Genomic DNA, 15299 nt, shown 5'->3' on the forward strand with positions numbered 1-15299 from the left:
TGGCTGATACATAGTTTTATGGCAGCCTACCACTTAAAATACATATCCTGGAGCTTCCACAAAGGAGGCAATGGTGTGAATCAAAGTTATTCCTGGACTTTAGTTTTTCTATAGGCACTTCTAATTTGCTATTTAGACTGTCTGTCTGGTGTGGCAATATCCTCTGCTCAGAATAAGGCTGAAGACTGCAGACAGAAGAGGTGCTATAACAGGCCCTGAAACTCATCTCCTGAAAATATATACATTTCCAATTGCTCCATTGACAGTTCATAAACTTGAGAAGCCTAGGCGAGATCTAGGCTCTGAACAATTCTACTTCAGATTAATTTTTAAACTAAAAGAAGAATAAACACACAGAGCAGCTCTGGAACACAGTAAAAAGTTCCCTTTTTAGAAAGTGGTGGATGTTTGTGACTAAAAGAACAAGCCTTAAAAACATGTACTCTTAATGAGTGAAGTATCGTACATATTAATAATGAAAGCCAAGTTTTTTACAGAGTATAGGGATGAGAAAAGGGCCTCTCCTCTGCAGACCTCCATATTCTACTTCTCTTGGCGGTTGCAGGGACTTGTGTTTCCAGCACAGCTTGACTCCTGAAGAAGCAAGCTGCAGTGCCAAGATAGGGATAAATAGCAGGGAATTAGCTGGACTTAAATCCTTTCCTTTCAAAGACATACACCTGCAGAAGATTTTCAGCCACTACCTTGAGGGAAATGAAACCGATGTTTCTTTTGAAAATCAAAAGTAAGACAGAGAGATGGAGAAACATAGAATCATAGAATCATAGAATGCTTTGGGTTGGAAGGCACCTTGAGAGATCATCGAGCCCAACCCCCCTGCAGTAAGCAGGGATTGAACCTGTGAACTTGGCGTTATTAGCACCGTGTTCTAACCAACTTCATGAGTGACTGTTTAATGCTCTGGCCTTATACTTTGGACAACAAACTGTAGCATGTGAAATCTCTATTCTTGTGAATAACCTGTATTTTTTAAAATGAGGCAGCCATGAGAGTTTCAGCCCATCCCACCCAGTAGGCTGATGTTTAAGATGTTGTACTGGTAATAAATGCCAAGTCCCTGCAACTTACTGGACCAGAAAGAAGAATTTAAAAACAGGGTTTGCCCTTTCTAAACATGCTGTGACTATTGGGCTATGTGTAATCAATAGAAATACACCAAAAAATGGATGCTACTTACTTTGGTGATGATAGAATTTAGATTCTGATTAATATACCATAAGAAACAAACCAAAAAAGAAGGTAGATTGGTTAATTTTTTTTACTCTTTTGGGGTTAGGGCAGTCAGCTGCAATAAAGCACACCATGTGATATTATGCAACTTCCATAATTGAATCCAAGCATGCAATTAGATCATATTTTTACCTTCTACTTAAGACTGAAGAACATCAATAGTGCTTTACCTCTACAGCACATTCGCTTGCAAGGCAGAATATGAGTCCAATTGGAACATGATCCTCTTCACTCTAGTACTACATCTCTCCTTTCATAATTTATCCTTGACCTAAGTTTCACCATTTAGCAATCAAATGCTTACACTTTATTTTCCAAAGATGTTTCTTTATAAATGTTATTTTTAAGCCTGATAAAAAATATTACTTCTATTACGTCTGCTTTATTTCTTTTCAGTTAAACACTGAAAAAAATGCTATTCCATTACTAGTTTGCCTTTATTTCTGAGTGATAATTTAAGTCAAATTAACAAAATATTACAGAGAAGGTGGATCTGATACACTTTAAATCTTCATGGAAATCATCCAGCTTCACCAAAATCAATTATTTATATACAAATGTAAAACCTAGGTAGGGTAATAACGTCTTTAAACATCTTGGGATCTTTAAACTGATTTTAGCTATGCAATTTTAGTGTTTTTATATTCTCAGAATACTTTGATGTGTCAGATTGCACATTTTCTGTATTTCTTACCTGTCTTTTCACAGATAAAAAAATAGTAATTGATTATTCAACCATAGTTATTAATAACACATTTTATTAACCAAAATGGACAGGGGATGTCTTTCAAGAGGTGAAGAATGCTATTGAGAACTGCATTTTAGACAAGTCACTCATGAGAGACTATTTCTCAAGAAGATATGCATCTGCCTGGAAGGCAGTCATCAGCTCAGATGCCTCCAGGGGTAGAAATTGCTGAGGCTGGGAGGCAGGTCACCATGCCCAAGGGTCTCTGAGGGAGACAGCCGAACCAGTCTGCCTAGGGGATTACTAATTACTGAGGAAATAACATCCTGTATTGCTAAATGTTTCTCTCTGCCCTCAGGGAAAGTCGGCACCAGGGGTGTGTCAGAGATAAATGGCTCTTAAGATCTGCCTGCAGAGGGATTTAGCATGTGGAAGTCAATCTCAAGCAGGTGATTTTGAGATGAGGTGGTTTTTTATTTCCCTTTTGAGAAGGCCATCCGGCAGGCTGATGTCTGAAGAGATACCCTGTTTCTCTTTGCTAACTCAGCGTGAATGGTGGATTATTACATAGTTAAGTACAGCCATTTTACTCACATTTAAGGACCACTCACACCAAAGATAAGAGTAGCAAAAATTAATTTCCTGCTCTGGTAACTTAAGCTATGATATAAAAAATAATAATCAGGACTTGAATTATAGAAAACTTGCAATGCACAAGTGAAAAATAAATCAGTAATATATCTTTACTAACAAAATATGCAGTTTATTACAAGACTGGGCACTATATTACTTTTCCCTGAATAGAAGGTGGTTCTCTGTACTTTATATCAGCATATTTCTATCTTGCAAAAAAATCTGTCTATAAATTATTTATACTGTATCTTGTCAAGAGAGAAATGTACATTGGAAGCAAGCTATATATGTGTATATATAGAGAGAATACACATATATTCATACTGCTAAAGTAAAAGAGGTGTAACATGACAAAATGGGTAAGGTAAGTTTTCTACATAGTTAGTGAAAGAAAAAAGAATAATATAAAACCAACAAAGAATATGTTTTACATCAGAAGTTAGCTGTAGTTTTATAATGAAAGCTGTCAAAGTACATATAATTATGAAATTCTCTTAGTCTGTTGTAGGAACAGGGTAATTTTTTTTTTCAGAAAACTCTCATGAGGCATCATTAAAATGGGGCTTTTAGTAGAAAACCAACAATAAAGACACATGGATACAGTAGTTCACTTCTCATAGAGAAATTACATAAAATTGTTTGATTTTTTTCTAGTCAGCAGAAAATTCAGGTGGAAAATTATACTTGTTAGGCAGGCTTTTTAGGTAAAACTCAAGAAGTTACAGAAAGGGCAAATAAGAATATTAAGTTTGTATGTGAAGTAATATGGATTCTAACTCCATGTCTAGGCAAGCAAGAAATCGAATAGTACTGTTGATGACTTGCCTTTAAGCTATATTCTTGAGAAATGCAACATTCCAGCATGCTGACTGATTTATCTATGCACAATGAGTCATATTCCACAAGGAATACACAGTATTTATTGTAAAATCAGATGCACTGTTCTTCATAGTGAATGAATTTTCACTTACGGCCACTGACTGTTTCACTGAAGTAAAATGTCTCCAAAAAAAAAAATGTTACAAATACTTAAAACACTGTTCTTCAAATGTGTCTCTCTAAAGGCTTTCTTTTCACTTATCCTCTGTACTTTAGAAACCAACAGTTAAACAATGAACAGTAAACATTCATGCTATTTCAGCCGAGACAAAAAATGTTAACTTGAAAAGCTGGACCTATAGGTTTAGATGTGTAACTCATTTACCAGATAGTTACTACTAATAATATATATTCTTCTTTCCATAATGAAAATGAAATGGTAATTTCACTTCAGTAACAGATACTCTTGAGTGTACAGTGGAACACATGAACATTTTTACTTATACTTCCTTTTTGTCTTTCATTGTCATAATTACTGAAAAGACTGGACTTCACTTTAATCCCAGTTTTCAAAATTTCTATCAGCAAGTAACATCCTGATTGGAGGACTGGTTTTAAGGGAAACAGGTCAAATAATCTAGTGGAACATGCCGACATTCACAGATAATGTATCTACTTTTTTTATTTGTATTGAAACATTTTTTTCAACACTGATGTTACTTACAGTTCTTGTAACAATTGTGTTTGTGTGATTTGGAGCTTGTCTATAAATTGAGGATCATTTCTTGCACATCAAGAAAAACTTATGACTGTTTTGTATCTTTTATAGACAGGGTGTTATAAGCATAAATGCATCAATATTCAGATGTGCAGTGAATAGAGCAAAGAGGCCTTACCTGCTTTTCTCCAAGAATGAGAAAGAAAGTATTCAAATCAGAAAAGACAGATTTACCAGATGAATTTAAGTGCTAATAATTATTGCAAGACTATCATATCGATTGTTGGAGAATCACCACAATAAAAGTGTGGAAAGTCATAATTTATCCTAAAAGTCTCCTTTATGAAGTTTCCATTTTGATTTAGAGTAATAACCTGAATTTTAGTGACAACAATTTAGATTATTTCAATATCATTATCAGTGAAATGTGGGATTTCCTATAAACTGGTTTTGAAGATAGTAATTTCATTATTCTTAGCAGTGTGCTTGCAATAGAAAAGGAAGAGTGAAAGAGTCTGCAAATGACCTTGCCAATGGCAGGCTTGTGTTTCTCGCTAATGTTTTGATCTCTGAGAACACAACATGTTGAACTAATGAAAGGTGTACTGTTTGGAGCTACTGTGCCTTGGTCTAGCAGAACCTGTGGAACAACTGAAATAACAGCTGTTGCTGAAAATAAAATGTTTATGAATACAAATCTTCACTTAGGCTTTCACAGAGTTTTTAGGCTGTGATCCTGCAAATTACTGTGGTGTGGTTTTTTTTCCTTTATGCCATAGATACTGGTTGGTTTTGATGAAGCAGATGTACATTAATACTGATCCAGTCAACAAAATATTTATCAAACTATTTCTTGGAAGAATATTTTTTGTATCACTCAACCCACTTTTAAATAAGTCAAACAGTGCTTGGCATTCGATTTTGACAAATATGCTTAAATTATAAGCCTTGTTTTCTTTATTTAGCCAAATTTATTAAAGTTATTTTTATGATTTGCTTTTTATCATTTGTAACTCATCTGAACTAGCATGTTCTGGGAATGTAATTTGATAAGAATTTGACCAAAGCACTCCAAGAAATAAACAGACAACTTTGATTCTTAATCTTACACCTAATTTAAGTCTCCCATTATTTTTGAGGTTTGTTTAACAACAGGCTAAAAGCAAACCAAAAGATTTAGAAATTATGTAATTAACATGCTAGTTCAATTTGAAGTTTTATATAAGTGACTGTTCTTAAGAACCTTCAACCTTTAGATATCTTTGGAGGGTTCACTACAGTGTTACTTGAACAGGAAGGCACTAGCATAGAAAACTCTGAATGCTGTATTTGAAATACTGTTTCCAAACTACAGTTTTCAGAGTGGTGATTTGACTTTACTGGGGACAGGATTTCAACTCTGCACTTTTTTTTCTTTTTGTCTCAGAAGTTAGGATGCCTTCTTCAATAGTAAGACCAATCCATTTCCATGGGGATTCAATAGCTCTGAGCTTTGAACTGAAGGAAAAATAGGTGCAGCACAGAGAATGATACTTATTTCGAGACATCTGTGGAATGTGGTCTGTCTCTGAAAGTTTCATGTTTTATTTATTACTTTCATTTGACTCTCATTTGTTGTTTATTAGTGACTCAAATACAATGAGTGTGTTGTATTTCAGTACACCACCTCACTCCCAATGCACTAGTTGGAAAATTTCCCATTTTTAGATCCCCAGATTAAAAGGTTCATTATTTTAAGACATTTCAATTTATTCTTAAGGCTAATTTTACTTATGGCAGAAAAAACTACCTGGGATATAGAACTTGCTCTCAACAATGTTACAATACATAGAAAAGTTTCTTGAAGACTGGAGAAAGAAAAGACATACTAGTTCACCTACAACATGCCAAGAGAGATCTGGGCTGAACCTGTAAGACAATAGGCAGGATCCTCTTTCTACACTTCTATGTAGAAAAACTGTAGAACATAAATAAATTTATGATATACAATTCAAAAGGTATTACTGCAACTTCTAAACTTGGCTTGACTCTGTACCTTTCTTGAGCATAAGCATATAATTAGGAAAAAAAAGAAGGATGGATAACTTAAAATTCATGATCTGAAATACAACCTCTATGCACTGTCAACAAGCAATTAAAAACCCCTGCAACCTTCAAAGTGCTGGTGATTTTATGCATCTCCAGAGACCAACACGAGTTGAAGTCTACATAGTGAATGTATTCTGGCTGCAGATCACATACTTTCTAATATTTTGTTATTACCTTTGCTACAAAGTTTTAACCACCTTTTCATTTAAGTGGCATAGAGAGACTGCAAAATGGTTTGATCAATAAATGCACACAGATGACTTGAGAAGAATGTAACCGTTGTAGGAATCACCTCTGATTTTGGAGGTCTTGGCCCTTAGTAACCGATTTGTGATTATCACATAAATCTCTTGTAAGTACAAGCATATTTTTCAAAGTACTATGTAATAGCATATCAAAAACATACTAGAGAGTATGGTTTTGTAATAACAAGGAAATACTTCTTTCCCATTTGTGGTCGTTTAACCTCAGTCGGCAACCAAGCACCACAGAACCGCTTGCTCACCCTCATGCCCCTGGTGGGATGGGGGAGAGGCAAAAGTAAGAAAACTCATGGGTTGAGATATGAACAGTTTAATAATTAAAATATAACAAAAACAACAATAGTTTATTGTAATGAAAAGGAGAGAGAGAGAGAGAGAGAGAGAGAGAGGAACAAAACCTGGGGAAAAAAAAGTGATGCAACCACTCACCACCCACTGACCGATGCCCAGCCAGTCCCTGAGCAGTGATCATTGCCCCCCAGCCAACTCCCCCAGTTTATATGCTGAGCATGACATCATATGGTATGGAATATCCCTTTGGACGGTTTGGGTCAGCTGTCTTGGCTCTGCCCTCTCCCAGCTTCTTGTCCATGACTTTAGGCTCCACCTGTCATAACAGTCTTTCAGGGCGGGAGAGATGGTGTGAGGTGTTGGATTGTTGCATGCTGAAGCCAGTTCTGGTTCCAGCACCGTTGCACTTTGCTTGGTTTTCATCAAAGTTCATTCTTCATTAATCTGGGCAATTCTTATTGTAATACTATTGATGTGGCATATAGAAACCATAGAAGAGATGACATACAGTATTATATAGCAATTAATATCAGACAATTCAATTCATTAGCTATTCTCACCCAAAATCAAATCCACTTGAGGTACACATTAGATTTCCCCATCCTTTCGCATTACCCACCAAGTGCACCTGGGTCCTTGAGCAAAAGCAATTCTACAAATGGATATTCCTTTGCTCGAGGCAAGAGTAACCCAGACTGTCTTCCCCAGCATATTTTTTATGTGCACTTCAAGGACTTTATCCCCCTCTACAGTACCTAAAAGTTTTGACTGAGCAGGGCCAGCTCTATTGGCAGATTCCCTGGTTGACTAACCAGGTGTCCTTTGCTAAATGCATATCCCAAAGTTTAAATATCCCAACACCCATTGCTCTCAGGGTAGTCTTTGTTGGTCCATTGTATTACTGTATTTTCCCAGAGGCTGGTACATGATAGGGGATGAGATATACCCACTCAATGGCATGCTCTTTGGCCCAGGTGTCTATCAGGTTGTTTTGGAAATGAATCCTGTTGTCTGACTCAACTCTGTTGCCATAGGACTAGCTTTTCAAAGCCCACGATAGTGTTCCAAGCAGTGGCATGAGGCATGGGATATGTTTCCAGCCATCTGATGGTTGCTTCCACCATGGTGAGCACATGGCGCTTGCCTTGGAATGTTTGTGGGAGTGTGATATAATCAATCTCCCAAGCCTCCCAATATTTATATTTCAGCCATCATCCTCCATACCAAAGAGGCTTTAACCACTTGGTTTGCTTGATTGCAGCACGTGTTTCGCATTCATGAATAATCTGTTCAATACTGTCCATAGTTAAGTCCGTCCCTCGACCACGAGCCCATCTATACGTTGCTTTTCTCCCTTGATGTCCTGAGGTGTCAGGGGCCCACTGAGCTATAAATAATTCACCCTTATGTTGCCAGTCCAGATCCACCTGAGCCACTTCAATCTTAGCAGCCTGATCCACCTGCTGGTTGTTTTGATGTTCTTCAGTGGCCCAACTCTTGGGTACGTGATCATCTACATGACATACTTTTACAGCCAGGTTCTCTACCCGGGCAGCAATATCTTGCCACAATGCGGCAGCCCAGATGGGTTTGCCTCTATGCTGCCAGTTACTCTGCTTCCACTGCTGTAGCCACCCCCCCAGAGCATTTGCCAGCATTCATGAGTCAGTACAGTGATAAAGTACTGGCCACTTTTCTTGTTCAGCAATATCTAAAGCCAGCTGGATGGCTTTCACTTCTGCAAATTGGCTTGATTCTCCTTCAGCAGTTTCTGCGACTTGTCATACAGGACTCCATGCAGCAGCCTTCCACCACCGATGTTTTCCTACAAGGTGACAGGACCCATCAGTGAATAGGGCATATTGCTTCTCATTTTCTGGTAGTTTATTATACAGTGGGGACTCTTCAGCATGCATTACCTCCTCCTCTGGCGATACTCTGAAATCTTTTCCTTCTGGCCAGTCCATGATCAATTCCAAGATTCCTGGGCAACTGGGGTTTCCTATTCAAGTCTGTTGTGTGATCAGTGAGACCCGCTTACTCCACATAGCATCAGTTGCATGATGTGTAGAGGGGACCCTCCCTTTGAACATCAGGCCCAGCACTGGTGGTCGGGCAGCCAGGAGGAACTGTGCTTCAGTACCAACCACTTCTGAAGCATCTTCAACCCCTTCATATGCTGCCAATATCTCTTTCTTCGTTGGAGGATAGTAGTCCTCATATCCTCTGTATCCCTGACTTCAAAACCCTACGGGTCAACCTCAAGTCTTCCCTGGTGCTTTCTGCCAGAGGCTCCAGGTAGGGCCATTCTCCCCAGCTGCAGTATAGAGCATATTCTTTACATCTTGCCCTGACTGGACTGGCGCAAGGGCTACTGCATGAACCATCTCCTGTTTAACTTGTTCAAAGGCTTGTTGTTGCTCAGGGCCCCATTTGAAATTATTCTTCTTCTGGATCACCTGGTAAAGAAGGTTTACAATCTGACTGTGATTTGGAATAAGCATTCTCCAAAAACCCACAATGCCTAAGAAAGGTTGTCTTTCCTTTTTATTAGTTGGTAGAGACATAGCTGTTATTGTGTTGATCACATCCATTGGGATCTGACGACGTCCATCTTGCCATTTTATTCCTAAAAACTGGATCTCCTGTGCAAGTCCCTTGACCTTACTTTGGTTTATGGCAAAACCAGCCTTCAGAAGGATTTGGACTATTCTCTTTCTCAAAAACTGCTGCTGCTGTGTTGCCCCATACAATGGTGTCATCAATGTACTGCAGATATTCTGGAGCTTCACCCTGTTCCAGTGCCATCTAGATCAGTCCATGGCAGATGGTGGGGCTGTGCTTCCACCCCTGGGGCAGTCGATTCCAGGTGTACTGGACACCCCTCCAAGTGAAAGCAAACTGGGGCCTGCACTCTGCTGCCAAAGGGATGGAGAAAAACACATTAGCAATATCAGTTGTGGCATACCACTTGGCTACCTTTGACTCCAGTTCGTATTGAAGTTCTAGCATGTCCAGTACCGCAGCACTCAGTGGCAGCATGACTTCGTTCAGGCCATGATAATCTACTCTTAGTCTCTACTCTCTATTGGACTCTATGGGACTTTTAAAGGGTGAGCGAGTCTTGCTGATCACTCCTTGTCTCTCCAGTCAATGAATCAGGTTATGGATGGGAATCAGGGAGTCTCAGTTGGTGCAATATTGTCATTGGTGCACTATTGTGGTAGCGATTGGCACCTGTTGTTCCTCAACCTTCAGCAACCCTACAGTTGAAGGGTCCTCCGAGAGACCGGGCAAGGTGGACAACTGTTAAATTTCCTCCATCTCCAAGGCAGCTATACCAAAAGCCCACCAGTACCCTTTTGGGTTCTTGATATACCCTCTCCTGAGGTAGTCTATGCCAAGGATGCACGGAGCGTCTGGGCCAGTCACAATGGGGTGCCTCTGCTACTCATTCCTGGTTAGGCTTACTTTGGCCTCCAATACAGTTAGCTGTTGGGATCCTCCTGTCACTCCAGAAATACAGATGGGTTCTGCCCCTTTATAGTTTGATGGCATTAGGGTACACTGTGCACCAGTGTCCACTAGAGCCTTATACTCCTGTGGGTCTGACATTCCAGGCCATTGAATCCACACAGTCCAGTAAACCCGGTTGTCCCTTTCCTCCGCCTGGCTGGAGGGAGGGCCCCTCTAGTCCTGGTCATAGTATTTGTTGCTCACTTCTTGTAGGTATATGTCAGGAGTTCCTTTATTAAGATCGGAAGTAAAATCATCCCTTCTACTCTGGGGAACTGCTCACTGGAAACTGGAGCAGCAATTTTCCTGGACAAACCCTCTTTTGTAATTTTTTCCCTTGCCACTGATGTACCCATGCCTCTAGGGTCAAGGTAGATTTTCCATCCTACTTCCTCATGTCCTCTCCGCGGTTACACAGGTAAAACCACCGGATGGCCCATGGTGTGTACCCACTATATCCTCTCTCTTGAGCAGAGGGACGCTTAATGGCAGAGATACTGGTCAGTACAGGTGGGGAGTAGGACATACCCTCTTTGAGTTGCTGGAACTCCCAGGAGAGTTTTCCAGACAGTTTTTCCATAGATGAGATGCAGACCCATAGGGAGGAAGACAGACTTTCTTCATATTCCTGGAGTTGGCCAGCCAATTCATCCACTGTCTGTTCCTCTCTGTCTTTCCAGGTCATTACTGCCAATGACTTGGCATGCAATGATGGCGTGCTCCGTACAACCTTCAGCCACATGGGTCCTGTGCACCTGACTTCATCTGGATCTTTGGATAACTGCTTGTTGTTCAGGTCATCATGAATCACCTCAAGCATGGCTAATTCCCTCAGGTACTGGATACCTCTCTCCATGGTGGTCCATTTACCTGGGTGACATATAATAATTTCCTTGAAGGGATACCTTTCCTTCACACCTGACAGGAGTCACCTCCAGAAGCTGAGGGCTTGTGCCCCTTTTCCAATCACTTTGTCAATGCGCCCTTCCCTAGAAAGAGATCCCAGCTGCTTGGCTTCCCTACCCTCTAGTTCCAGGCTACTGGCCCTGTTGTCCCAGCTTCGGAGCATCCAGGTGACAATGTGCTTGCCTGGACAACAGCTGAAATCTTTTTGCATATCTCACAGCTCACTCAGAGATAGAGATCGGGTGGTTACCACCTTGTTTATGAGTTCTTACTCCTCCTGTCTTCATGATGGCTCTGCTTTTTCATCATCCCTTACTAAATGAGCTGACTTTTGCTTCCAGCATTTCTTCTTGTGTATACAGTCAACTGATACCTGCATGGGTTGGTTCTCTGGTTCAGCTTCAGTACCTGTTGCCAGGGTTGAAGTAGTTACAGTGCCTGTCACCGGGGTTGGAGTAGCCACAGTGCCTCTCATTTTGCTACCAGATTCAGAGACCTTCTCTTCCCCTTGACAGTTCTGAATAGTCTTGAACAGGGCTCAGTAGGCATGGGCCAGGCCCCAGCACGTTGCAGTGGTTTGTGTCTCCCTAGAATTGCCAGGGTGACAGCATACTTTTTCCAAAAACTTTACTAGTTTTCAGGATTCTGCACTTGTTCAGGGGTGAACTTCTAAAACACTGGAGGTGCCCACCGTCCCAAGCATTTACCCATGCTATTCCACACACCCTGCCACTCATAACTATCCAGCCTTGGGGCAGATCTCTGGATCATATTCTTAAATTGCTTACTAACCTTGGACAAAACTGAAACAATATTCCCAAGAAATACCAATAGAAGTATCTGAACTACCCAAAGATGTTCAAGATACTGAAAAGTTGTAATGAAGGAGGAAACATCTTAGAAGAAAGTAACAAAGGTGCCATTCTCTATTTCGTCCATAAAAAAATCCTCTCAGAGGGCGAGGTATAATTGCAAATTGTCTCCATGAGGTGGTACCCAAAGCACAGTAATGGTTTCAGTACAAAGTTCAATTACCAGATAAAGCTCAAGGCCAATAACAAATCTCCCAGACAAAACATCACTAATCACTGCAGAGCACAGCAAACTGCAAAAACCAACACCAATCTTTAACATGTACAGCAAAAAAAGGAGCATGGTGCAAGTCAGATAAACTAATATCGAGAACAGATGAATCAATATTGTGAGCCTCAACTGTTAACAGGTATAAATTCCTTAATAAAGTCTGGTTAATCTGTTACCTTAAACCCTTTGAGCCCCACGCTGGGCACCAGAAAGGACTGTCATGGTTTAACCCCAGTCAGCAACCAAACACCACACAGATGCTTGCTCACCCTCCCCTCCCTGGTGGGATGGGGGAAAGAATCTGAAGAGCAAAAGTAAGAAAACTCATGGGTTGAGATCAGAACAATTTAATAATTGAAATAAAATAAAATAATAAGAATAATAACAGCAACAACAACAACAACAATAATAGTAATAATAATAATACAAATAAAATTGTAATGAAATGGAAAACAATGAGAGAGAGAGAGAGGAACAAAACCCAGGAAAACAAGTGATGTAGCCGCTCACCACCTGCCAACTGATGCCCATCCCATGCCCAAGCAGCAACTGCTGCCCCCTAGCCAACTCTCCCAGTTTATATGCTGAGCATGATGTCATATGGTAAGGAATATCCCTTTGGTCAGTTTGGGTCAGCTGTCCTAGCTATGTCCCCTCCCAGCTTGTTGTGCACCTGGCAGAGCATGGGAAGCTGAGAAGTCCTTGACTAGCATAAGCAGTACTTAGCAACAACTAAAATTTCGGTGTGTTATCAACATTCTTCTCACACTAAATCCGAAACACAGCACTCTACCAGCTACTAGGAAGAAAATTAACTCTATCCCAGCCTAAACCAGGACACCATTTTATCCTAATTATGTTGTGTAATTGTATTGAGTGTTTATGCCCAGGCACTGGCAGTGGGGTCTGCATGATGGCCTTTGTGAGGAGAGGCCTGGGCTGCCCCGTGCTGGACACAGCCTGTTCCAGCTGGCTCCAATGGACCCACTGCAGGGCACAGCTGGACCCCTCGCCCAAGATGGTGATGTCTCTGGGAAAAAGGGTTAGGTCAGGGCAAAATACCCTTTCAAAACAGTTATGGACTGACCATAATCCCTCATTCCCTATCTCCCCTGCACTGTTCAGCGACAGGGAGGAGGCTGAGGAGATGAGAAAGGAATTAAGTTGAGCCTGGGAAAAAGTGCATGTGTAGGGATATGTGTTAGTGTTTTGTTTGTTTCTCACTATTCAAATTTATTTTAATTGGCAATGACTTAAATTAATCTTCCCCTGGTTGAGTCTGGTTTGCCCATGATGGTAATTCTTAAGTGTTGTCCTTGTCTTTATCTTGACACATGAGCTTCTCCATCTTATTTTCTCCCTCTGTCCTGTTGAGGAGGCTGAATGAGAGGGAGGCTGGTTGGGGTCTGGCATCCCAAGGTCAACCTGCCACAATTATCTTCTGCTTTCTTTTAAGAGCTAAAGGATATTTCTAAATATTATGCTTTACTTACGACATTTTTCTGTGTGAGATAATCCCAAAACATTGAAAAATAACTTGACTGTATATGGATAACATCAGTCATCTATGACCAGTTTAATTTGCTGTGTGACAAGCATGATGTTTTAAGTTTTTTATGATTTATTCACCAAAAAAGTAAAGAGTAAACCCCCTTGCCTCCCTCCCCTATTTTAATCCCAAAATCAGAAATAGTGTTTTTACCTTTTTGTTGGCAAACTGATGAGAATTAGGTGGAGAAATTTCATGTTGTAAATCACAGACCTGTCTCTGCAGCAACGTGATCCTTCTGTGGAAGGAGGTGGGAAAAGTAAGGCAGTCACTGACCCTCTGAATATGCTCCTTTTGCTGCACTTTCTTACCTCCGTAATAGGTCTGGCCACTGCAAGGTGGAAGTATTTTTGCTGACCAAAAAACTTTGCAGCTACCAACTTGGGAGTTGTTTATCTGGCTCCTTTCCTGTTCCTAGGTACAGCTCCTTGCATTCCCATTTCTTTCTCACATAAAGGGAAACTCTCCCTCCTCCCTTTCCCAGCATGTCTTTCTTAAAGAACCTGTACCCAGTCATCACAGCACTCCAGTTGTGTGAGCTATCCCACCACATCTATGATGCTAATGAGATCGTAGCCCTGTAACTGTGTGCAGAGCCCTAATTCCTCCTTTTGTTCCCCATGTTGCATGCCTTAGTGCACAGGCACTTTAGAAGGCACCCACTCATGCTGATTTCCCAGAAAAAGTGTGAAAGCTTCTCCCATAGTGCTGTCCTCTTGACTCTCTCTTATTTCCATGAGTACACTTGGGATGGGCCCTTTTCTGCTTTGTTTTGTTGATTCTGTCTTCTCTACATCACTTTGCACCCTTTGTTTGCCAACCTGGTTCACCATTTTTTCACTTGACTAAAGGTTGTAATCTCCCTTCACTATTATTTCTAGTTTAAAATTCTCCTCACCAGGTTGGCTAGCCAGCTGGCAAAGATGCTTTTGCCCCATTGGTGAGGTTGATCTTGTCCTTGCTTAGCAGTCTTCAGTCCTTGCAGAGGGTCCCATAGTCGTAAAAATCAAATTGTTTTGTTACCAAGTGCTTTTACTGCATAACTTGTAGTACAAGGGAAAACATCTGCAAAATGATTAGCCTAAGTGGTTTTTACTTCCAGCTGAGAGAATCTGCAGCAATGGCTGACATTCTCCTTTGTTTTTGTTTCTGTCCAAGATGAACAGAAGGCAATAATCCCCATTATTTAACACTGTCTAGACACATTGTTTGGTGTATTCCAAAGGGTTTAGTATCTGAAAGGAAGTTTTTATAGAAGCATCCTTGTAGGCAGCTTGGTGAAAACGTTTATTGAAATGCTCTAAGGCTGTTTGGGATTTTCACACCACTTTACTTAAGTGGTTCTACTGTACGTGACTATCCTAATTTTCCTCTTAGATAGCATAACATTTTCAACCAATCTACACATAATCACCAAGTAGTCAGAGACTCCTAACATCAGTGGCAGAGCTGATTCAGCATGTCACATTGCTGAACCTACTAAATCACTGAGCT

Source organism: Pelecanus crispus, chromosome 1 (genome assembly GCF_030463565.1).
Source record: "Pelecanus crispus isolate bPelCri1 chromosome 1, bPelCri1.pri, whole genome shotgun sequence".
Classification (NCBI taxonomy): domain Eukaryota; kingdom Metazoa; phylum Chordata; class Aves; order Pelecaniformes; family Pelecanidae; genus Pelecanus; species Pelecanus crispus.